The 9,251-nt window shown below is 44.1% G+C and overlaps 1 pseudogene; it reads left to right on the forward strand.

The window, feature by feature from the left end:
- The first annotated feature begins 2,436 nt into the window (after positions 1–2,436).
- On the forward strand, positions 2,437–2,569 carry LOC127683894 (uncharacterized; annotated as a pseudogene).
- The last annotated feature ends 6,682 nt before the right edge of the window (positions 2,570–9,251 follow it).

Genomic DNA, 9,251 nt, shown 5'->3' on the forward strand with positions numbered 1-9,251 from the left:
AGGTTAGTTAGCAAGGAAATTTAAAATTGTGGGCATATACTATAAAGGAAATAAAGATAAGATAATTCATTATGCTAATTCAAGTTTCTAATCATCAGCCCCAAATGGTCTGGCAAATTAAAGCACCTCTCTGAAAAGTCGCTTCCAAGTAGTCCAGACACCGTTTTTACATTATCAGCCCTTTACAAGGTGAGAATGTTCATTGGAACATTCTCAGTGCCGTGTAAAATCATAGATTTTTTTCTAGAAATACGATCATTTCTCAATATAAGACTCTTTTATTCTCAAATCCTATAAGTTTCATTTCAATGTGTATGCCTGGTTCCAGACCAAGATTTTCTTATAAGGAGTTAATCAATCATAGTTCTAAAACTGTACCATGCAGACAAGAAAACAAACCGTTCCAGGGTTTACAAATTGAAGGTTATGGAAATAAATCCTAAGGTGTTGACTCATGCATGCAGCTCTGAGACTCTATCAGCACTCAATTTGTGTATGTAAATATTCACGCACCCCTGGAGGTTTACAAGTAAAGCAAATGAGAATTCTTGTAAAGAAAGGCAGAGATAGTCCTCTTTTCAAAAGTTGGAAAAAAAACTCCTAATTGTGGTCAACTGCTTTCTTCGGAACAGAAATAAGAGATTCAGTCTTGGTCAAGACATATGACAGGTTTGTTGTCAGATTGCTTTCCTTTGGGATCAGTCTAACTACCCAATACTCTGACTGTCTGAATCATTATTAAAAGTAATTGGACATTTCAGAGCACTTAACATTAAGCTAGCAGGTGAGTCCCAGCGCCTCTCTGGGAGAATCCTCATTCACTTCTCCAAGCCCCTTCCTTCTTCCCTTGCCAGGCGTCCTTCCTTCTCATCCCATTTGACTGATCCCTCCCTCCCATGACCCACACAGCAAAGGACAGTGACTCACAGTATCTCACAATGATGGTTTGTCTATGTTTACTTAACAGTCTCACCTTATGTCATTTGCCAAATCAGAGCCCTCCTGGTGAAGGAACGCTGGGGTGCAGTTGAAAGGCTTTAAAACTTAGTCACTAACAAATAGATAGTCTAGGTTAACTTGTCTTTGGATTTTTGAAATATCTGTAAAATGAATCTATGCCAAAAAATAAGGTATAAAAGGAGTCCCTCCTGGAAGCCTGTCTGGGGTTGGGAAATAATAGGTGGGCGTGATCTAAACACGTTATATTCGTGTATGGAATACCAGAGAATCCATTTTTAAAATTCCTTAATTCAGTGTTGTTGATGCAAAAGACAGAACCCTCAGCCCAAAAGGAATAAGGAAGAGTTTATCCTAATTTCAAATGTCACTGACCATCGCCCATGAACACAGTTTTCGGTACCTGCAATTTCACGTTCCAACATGGAAGCAGTTTCATACAGTTTTTATGGTAACAGAACAAGGAAAGGTATAAGTTCGGATATTTTGAAGCACATTGGTGGGAACATCAGAGAGGGGTCACACCAACATGAGAAGCTCCCCCGAAGAAATTATCCAATGACAGTCTTACTTTGGGGGGGGGTATTATGTGGTAACTAGTTACCTGCTAAGGTAATGGCTTCCAAAAGGATTTTATAAGTTAGTCACAGGATGTTAATTTTGGCACAGAGGTGGATAAAGGATGGTTATTCGTGTGGCTAAACCTAGCCCAGATAAGGTAATTAGGCTCTAGATGTGCCATACTCTGGCCTCTCTATGCCACTGAAGTTATAAGCAGCCAGTCAGTCTGGCTTCAGACATAGCTTTTTTCAGAAATCCTCATTCACTGAGTTTTACTGTCCTTGGTTTCTTTCTATTGCTGTGATAAATATCATTACCAAAGCAATTTGGGGAGGAAATAGTTTATTTCATCTTACAGCTCCTAGGCTATCATGAAGAAAAGTCAAGGTAGGAACTCAAGGCAGGAATCTGGAAGCAGGATCTGAAGGCAGAAACCATGAAGGAATGCTCTAACTAGCTTGCTTGACACAATTTGTTCAGTTTCTTATTATATAATCCAAGACCACCTGCCCAGGAGAGGCACTGCCCACAGTGGGCTGGACTTTCTCACATCAATCAAGGATATCCCCCACAGACTTGCCTACAGGCCAACCTGATGGAGGCATCTTCAATGAGATTCCCCTTTCCAGATGATTCTCCTTATGTCATGGTGACACAGAAGCAACTAGCCCAACTCTATTTTCCTTTTCTGACTAAGTCCAACCTTCCTCCCTGCTCCCTGCCTCCCAAATCACACATTAGAATCTCAAAAATTGCTCAAATTCAGTAGATTTTAGTGCTTTGAAAATGCTAGAGACAAAGGAGAACAGATAAAATTGTATAGCAGATCCAAGACTTCCTAAAAGCTATGTCTACCCCAAGACCCGCAATCCCTCTGGGTGGGTTGTTCTGGGTGACCCCATATAAAAGTATCTCCTAACCCCCTGGCAATGGGCAAAGAGACACCTTGTTGGTGTTTTTATATCAGTCAGAGGCAAAGCAGATGGTGGTCCTTTGCATCATTTGATGCTTGGCTTGGTGGCCAAAGTTGTTTTATGCCTAGGACTCATAAAAAATCAAATCAAATCCAGGCAGCACAGCATGTGAGGGTGAAGACAGAGATCTGTGTTCCACCATGTAACTCAGGTGTAGGTGGGGGAAAGATGCCCATAGTGTCTCTCAACCTGCAGCCCAGGCTGCATAGACACCCACCTGCCAACACAACATGCAGAATAGACAAAGGGTTGTCACCCATGGGCCTGTCACATGTGGCCAGCCTGCAGCAGTAGTAACAATGTGCGAGCCTATGGTTGACAGATGAAAAATAAAGACAAGTAGAGTCACATAAGCAGTATGAAGAGAGATGGAACTAGAGACTCAAGAGTGGAGAGGAGCAGCCTATTGTGAGTGGCCAGCCCTGCCAATGGTGGCTACGATGAGGTCTCAGCCCAAGCTACTGCTGAAGGCCATAACTGGGTCCTTGTCTACAAGGCAGCAAGTGTCAGTGTCAATGTCTGTAGCTCATATTATCACTAGAGAACATGACCACTTGGATGCCAAGGGGCTTGGCAGAGCTGGCTATGCCCCTTACTGCCTTTGACACTCCAAAGAGCTAGCTCCACCCCTCAGCCTCTCGACAGCAGCAGCACCCAGGAGAGTGGGGTTCTGCACCTTGCCCAGGTGTCACAGTGGAACTGGCTCTGGAGGTGGGGTATAGGAGAGCTGAACCTGCCACTCATCTTCCTTAGGGTCGCACAAGTGCAGAAGTGATGCCCTTCCCCAGCACCTCTCCACCCCAGGCAGTTGGGAAACCTGCCCACAGTGTCATGAGCCCTGGAAAGCTAGCCCCGCCCCTCACCAGCTGCAGAATTCAGGAGTGTGGGTCCTGCACCTCACCCAGACAGTACAGAAGCGCTGACCCTGTTGGCAGGGCTATGGGTAAGCCACCCCAAGGGTGTGATTGAGGGACCACTGGTTCTGACACTTGCCAGTCTTAAGGTGGCTTGGGTGGGTAGGTGTGGGAGATGTCCTCTGCCCCGTTGGCCTTGCCTCTGCCACTGGAGGCAGTAAGGAGAGCTGATTCAGGGTCACAAGAGCAGGTGAGCTGGCCCTGGCTCACCAGCTGCAGCACTCAGGAGAAAGGGCCCTGTGCTGTGTCTGGGCAACACAGCCACAGCGGAGCTGGCTCCCATTGCAAAGGCACAGGTCAGCCAGCCTTGAGGTTGCCAAAGAGGCAGAGCTGGCCCAGCCTCCCTTACTGGCTGTAGCACTTGGGAGAGTGGACCCTGCATCATAACTGGGCAGCACAGTGGAACTGCCTTTGGATGCTTGGGTGTGGGTGAGCTGACCTTGAGGGCATGCCAGCCGGAGAGCTGACCCTGCCTTCTGCCAATGGTAGCATTGGGTGTTCTCACCTGCGCAGGGCTAGAGAGCTTGCCCTGGTGGTGCAGATAACAGAGAGCCAGTGCAGAGACTGGCACGCCCAGACCCAGGGCTGAGTTGGTCCATCCCAAAATCTACGTCATCTGTGAGTGATTGGGGCCAGTCCTGTTGATCCAAAGCTTCAGAATCCCCATGACATGGGGCAACAACTGGATAACTGAGAGGAGTCCCAGTGAGGGCCCAATATTGATGTTCTCAAAGAAGGCAGAGATATCGAACAATTGCAATCAATATTTGCAAGGGAAGATATGTGGACAGAGGGATATACTGTGAGACACACTGTGACATCCTACAGCTTCTAAAACAAGAAAAAAAAAATAGTGTCTCCTCTAGTCTCCTCAACCTAGTCTTCAATCATCTCCCAAAGCATGTCTAAACTCCTGAATTGTTTCTGCAATAAATTCTCAACCCTGAGGCCGGCACACACAACTTTGCAGTCCTGGTTCTAAGGTCCTATTGCAGCCTCTAACTCACCATTGTCTACCATGAATGCCGATCTCTGGGGGCATGAAATTAGTGTATCAGTCTCAGAGTACTGACCATCACTTTACGGGGGGTGGGGGGACAGTGTGAAGTCACACACATAGACTTTTCCTTGCTCCGTTGTGTTCTTCAAGATGGTCTTACAAGTTCCCCTCTGTCAGCTGAGTGTCTTTTATGGGAAACACTGTACTGGGTATGTCACATTCTATGTCAGTTAAACAATGTAAAAAAAAAAAAAGCTTTATTTTGAGTAGTTATCTCCAATATCAGTTGACATTACAGATTTAGATGCTAATTTCCACTTAGGGACACACAGCTAATTCAAGGGACAATTAGAGCTTAGATTTACCTGCCTTAGAAGCTGCTTTTCTTCTGTGTAGATGGTATAATCATGAAAATCTGTGAGTATAGGGTACATGCTGTCAAATTTAGGTCTGAGCCCCTGACTTACAGGCAGGCAACTTTTGTACAGATTACTGTATTAAAAAAAAATCTAGTCCCTAAACCCAACATAAGAATCTAATAAGAAAAGAGGTATAACATTTAGCTTTATGCATCATTTATTTTTATCATCTCTGGCTGGCACACTCTTTCTCATTTATAAGACCTGGCTTCAGAGTTGGCTCCTGAGTTGTCACCTTTTCTAACTCTGCCAGCTCAGGCTGTTTCCTCCTAAGTTCCTATGTGACTCTAGTCTCATCAGTGCTCTAATATCTGTTCTCTTTGAGAAGAGATGCTCTGGAGAACATGTGTTTTGACAGCTTAGTTCAAGTTTCAAAGCAGCCTATGTTCAAAGAACTTCAAGGCAGGGTAATTTTGAGGGAGATACAAGAGGTGCAAGGACCACGGCTAGATAAAAGGAGCAGAGAGGGAAAGGCCCACTATGAGATTTGCTATTAAGTCAGCTGTTATAGTGGGTAGTTGGTAAGAATGAGCCTCTAGCCAAACTATAAAATCTGTTCAAGACTTAGTGCACAGAATTATCCCATGGAGGACAAATAGGAGTAACAGGAGGCTCTTGAACCCACCCCTTTCCCTGTACCTTCAGCCACGGTCCCTGAAAGGGCAGCCCTTGGACCCTGTGGCAGCGCTGCCTACCACGGGGTCTTCTGTGTGTGCCTCAACATCCCTGGTGCAGCTGCCATCTGTCCTTGCACTTAGTCACATCATCTCTGCCCAGCTTTCTGCATAGTGACTTTCCCTGAGCAGTGATGATGACCCATACACAACCAAACCTAACAAAGGATGGAATGCCGAGGCTGCGAACAGCTAAGGAGACCTGAGCAGGATTGCAAAGAACGGGAGAGAAATGGAGCAAAATATATTACCGAGAAGGACTGGATGGGAGGGTGAGGGAAGGCCAGGGCCTGCCTCGTGGTTTGGAGGGCAAACCCTTCTCTCAGTTTCTTTGTCTTTCAAGGCACTAAGAAATAAATAAAATGTAAGCATACACTGAAGAATAACAACATCCCAGAATGGCACACAGAAGACTGTTGAAGTGTCAGACCTGGGTTTTTAATAGGAGGATAAATTACTGAACCAGGGTTCTGGCTTCTTCACGTATTCCTTACCTGATCAAATGGTGGGGGGCTGTCATTATATAGGATGACACGGCTAATCCTCAGCATATTCAGTCTGAGAAGAAAGTAAAAGGAATACAAGTGAGATTTTTTTTCCCTTGCAGTACCAGGTAATGAGTTTCATAATGGGACATAATCACAAGTTATATAATCAAGTAGGTCAGAGCTATCGATCTGCCCAATGACAAGACTTCTTGAGTGAATTACATTATCCCAAGAAGACACTTGTAATGCTAATAAAGCCAGAAACCTTTGCTTGAGCCTTGTGCCTTCATTGGTATTTGCCTTGTTACTTTTGCATATTAAAATCGTCAGATCCAAGCACCTCTGAGGAGCAATGAAGTATGTGGAGTTCTGCGTCACCTGTCACCTCCACGTGAGCTTGGAGCCACCATGGCAACATCCTGGGTATCTGTAGTTTCTGTCATTCATACTAAGGTGTTACATCTTGATATTGCATTTGGTACACTCTAAGGGACACGTCGGAAGCTTGGGGTTTGTATATGGTCAATACTGATAAACTGAGGAACAAACTCACCCCGGGAGCAGTCCTCAGATACAACCCAGAGTTGACATAATGAAATTTGTGTTGTCTTGTTCCCCGATACCTCTTAATACAAAGAACCTGACATTTAAAAAAAATTCCTTAGATGTTTATGCACTTTGTTTTCTTCTGTTTTATGAAAACCACAGAAGACTTACATACCTGTGAGTCCACCAGTTCTCTGTCACCACTGGACAAGGTTAATCTCAGGTGCTTGTCTGAATCCTCGGGGTCTCAGAATGACAGAAGCAAAAGCAGTCTCTAAAAATCCAGACATAGGGCAGTGTCTCCATCTCCTCCAACTGCCTTCCTCCCAAAGAATGTGGATAGTTTGATTGCATGGCTGCTGATTGATAAAGAAGGGGGAAACTTCACAGCATTCTGGACCCCTCTTTCCCCACCACCACTGATCTGCCCCTAAACTGCAAAACATAAGGCTACAGTGAGCAATCCCACCTTGGTGAACATTTTAGCACTTATTTTAGTGTAGGTCACCTTGGAGCTAAAGGCATATTTCTCTGCACTGGGGAAACTTGTTGAAGTCTCTCCATCATCTCCGTGTCAACTCTACTCTTTAAGTGTGATTAAAGAGTCTGAGATCTTTGATGTCTGACTTAGATTTCAATCCTAGAAGATGCTATGACAAGTTGCTTAATTGATTCATGTGAATGACAGGAATCACAGTCAAAATAGGTGACAGAGCAGGAATATTGCTGAGCACCTGTGATCGCAGCACTTGGAAGGCGGAGCAAGAGATCTGGAGTAGGAAGTTGTCTTTGTAGGCTGGCTTGGGCTACAAGATAGACTGCAGAAAAGGATGGGAGATGAAGAAAGGGGGAGGAAGGAAGAGGAGGTCTCAGCAGGAAAGGAGCAATATGAAACACAAACAGATGGACCAAGTTGTCAGAAGGGACTGATGACTCAGGGAGGGTGGGGTCACACTTGAAGGGATGCCGTGAAAAGAAATCCCTTCCTGAGAAACAAGTGCTAAGAAGGACAGAAAAGACCAGATGGCATTGACTTTGGTTTTTCCTGTAAAGTAAGAGCCAACATTTTGTTCAGAAAGTGAACAATAGCAATTTTTGACTTAGGAAGGAAAATTTTGAGAAAGTTATTTGGTGAATGACAAGGTTGGATAATTTCTTTTTTCAAAAATGTCAAGGAGACTTAAGATTTATTATATTTGAGATCGTGAGATTCCCCTGTCCCCCTGCCCCTGGAACTAGAGAAGCTGGCTTAATGCCCTTTCTGGGGGAGGTAAATAGCAGGTTCGGAACAACCAAAGCATGAAAACAGCCCAGGAGAGAAGACAGAGATCTGTGCTTCATGAATCTAGGATGCAGAGCTGATGGGAGATGCTGTGTGCAAAGTGATCCTGCCATCTGGTTCCAGAGGTGCACAGAGGGAGGCTGTATCAATGGAGAAGGTCAAGGATCCATACCGTCAGGGAAAGATGCTAAAATTAACAAAGTACATACCTGCAAAGGTCACTGTGAAGGCAAATGATTCCAGAAGTTAGTCTTGTCTGAGACTGGTTTAGTGGACAACGAACTTGCTGTCTGTGAGTAAGAATTTTGGCAGGGCCAGCTAGATGGCACAGTGTCAAAAGGTTCTTGCCACTACCTGATGGCTTGAATTAAATCTCCTTAGAATCCACGAGGTGGAAAGAGAAAACACACTCTCTAAGGTTGTCCTCTGACCTCCACACATGTGTCTTCTCATGCACACACCTTTATCCTTCTACATATAGACACAGCAAATAAATGTAAACTACATTTTAAAAAGAGAATTTTGAAAAAGCCTTACAAAATGGCATCCCTTGGAGAGCATTTTCACAGAGATGAAATGGCTGTCAATAAAACACACCTTTTATTTTGAAAGATTAATAAAAAGCAGCAAGCAGTAGGAAGGGTCTATGATGGGAAGGGTTCAGAGGACTTGAGGGGGGCAGGGAGGATGACAGAGCCCAGAATTAAGGGGCAGCAACGGTACAGCAGGATCCCTATGATCTGAAGAGAAGCCACAGTAGTCAACAACATGACATTACACATCATAAATGTCACAGTCATCATCAGCTAAAATACATTTTAAAATGAATCTTGAAAATTAGATTCTAGAACAGAGCATGGGCTTGAACTCAGAGAGACCTAAGTTTAACCCTACCTGTGCTGTGCACTGACTGCACAGTTAATTCAACTTTAGAAACTTTAAGAAAAACAATAAAAGACATAAAACTAAAACAGGGGTGGAAACTAAAATCTGGAGCAAGGGTAAAATGTTATTTAGGAAGATAAAGAAGTCTAATGAAATTGTTAAACTTTAAAAGTTAATAAATGGCAACTTCGTTGCATACAGAGAAGTAGTAATTAATCGGACCACCTGTTATTTTATATTCTATTAAAGGGAAAATTTTTGGTTCCTTGGGAGACTTCATTGTGTCATGTGATTTTTATTTTCTGGAAACTGTCTTATGAGACCATGTTCTGCTGAAATGGACATGTAAGAGGCTATTTCGCTGAGAAAAGACATGTGGTATTTTTCTGGAAGCTGCCTGGAAAAGGGGGCCTTGTGGTTTTGCTGGAGTGGATGCTTGAGAGAACGTGTGATTTTGGAAAGGGTACAATTCAACAGACAGTAAACAATGCTGTGACACTGAGCATTGAGCCAACTTGTCACTCTGCTGCTCTTCACTGGGCGTTGCTGAC

Source organism: Apodemus sylvaticus, chromosome 4 (assembly GCF_947179515.1).
Source record: "Apodemus sylvaticus chromosome 4, mApoSyl1.1, whole genome shotgun sequence".
Taxonomy (NCBI): domain Eukaryota; kingdom Metazoa; phylum Chordata; class Mammalia; order Rodentia; family Muridae; genus Apodemus; species Apodemus sylvaticus.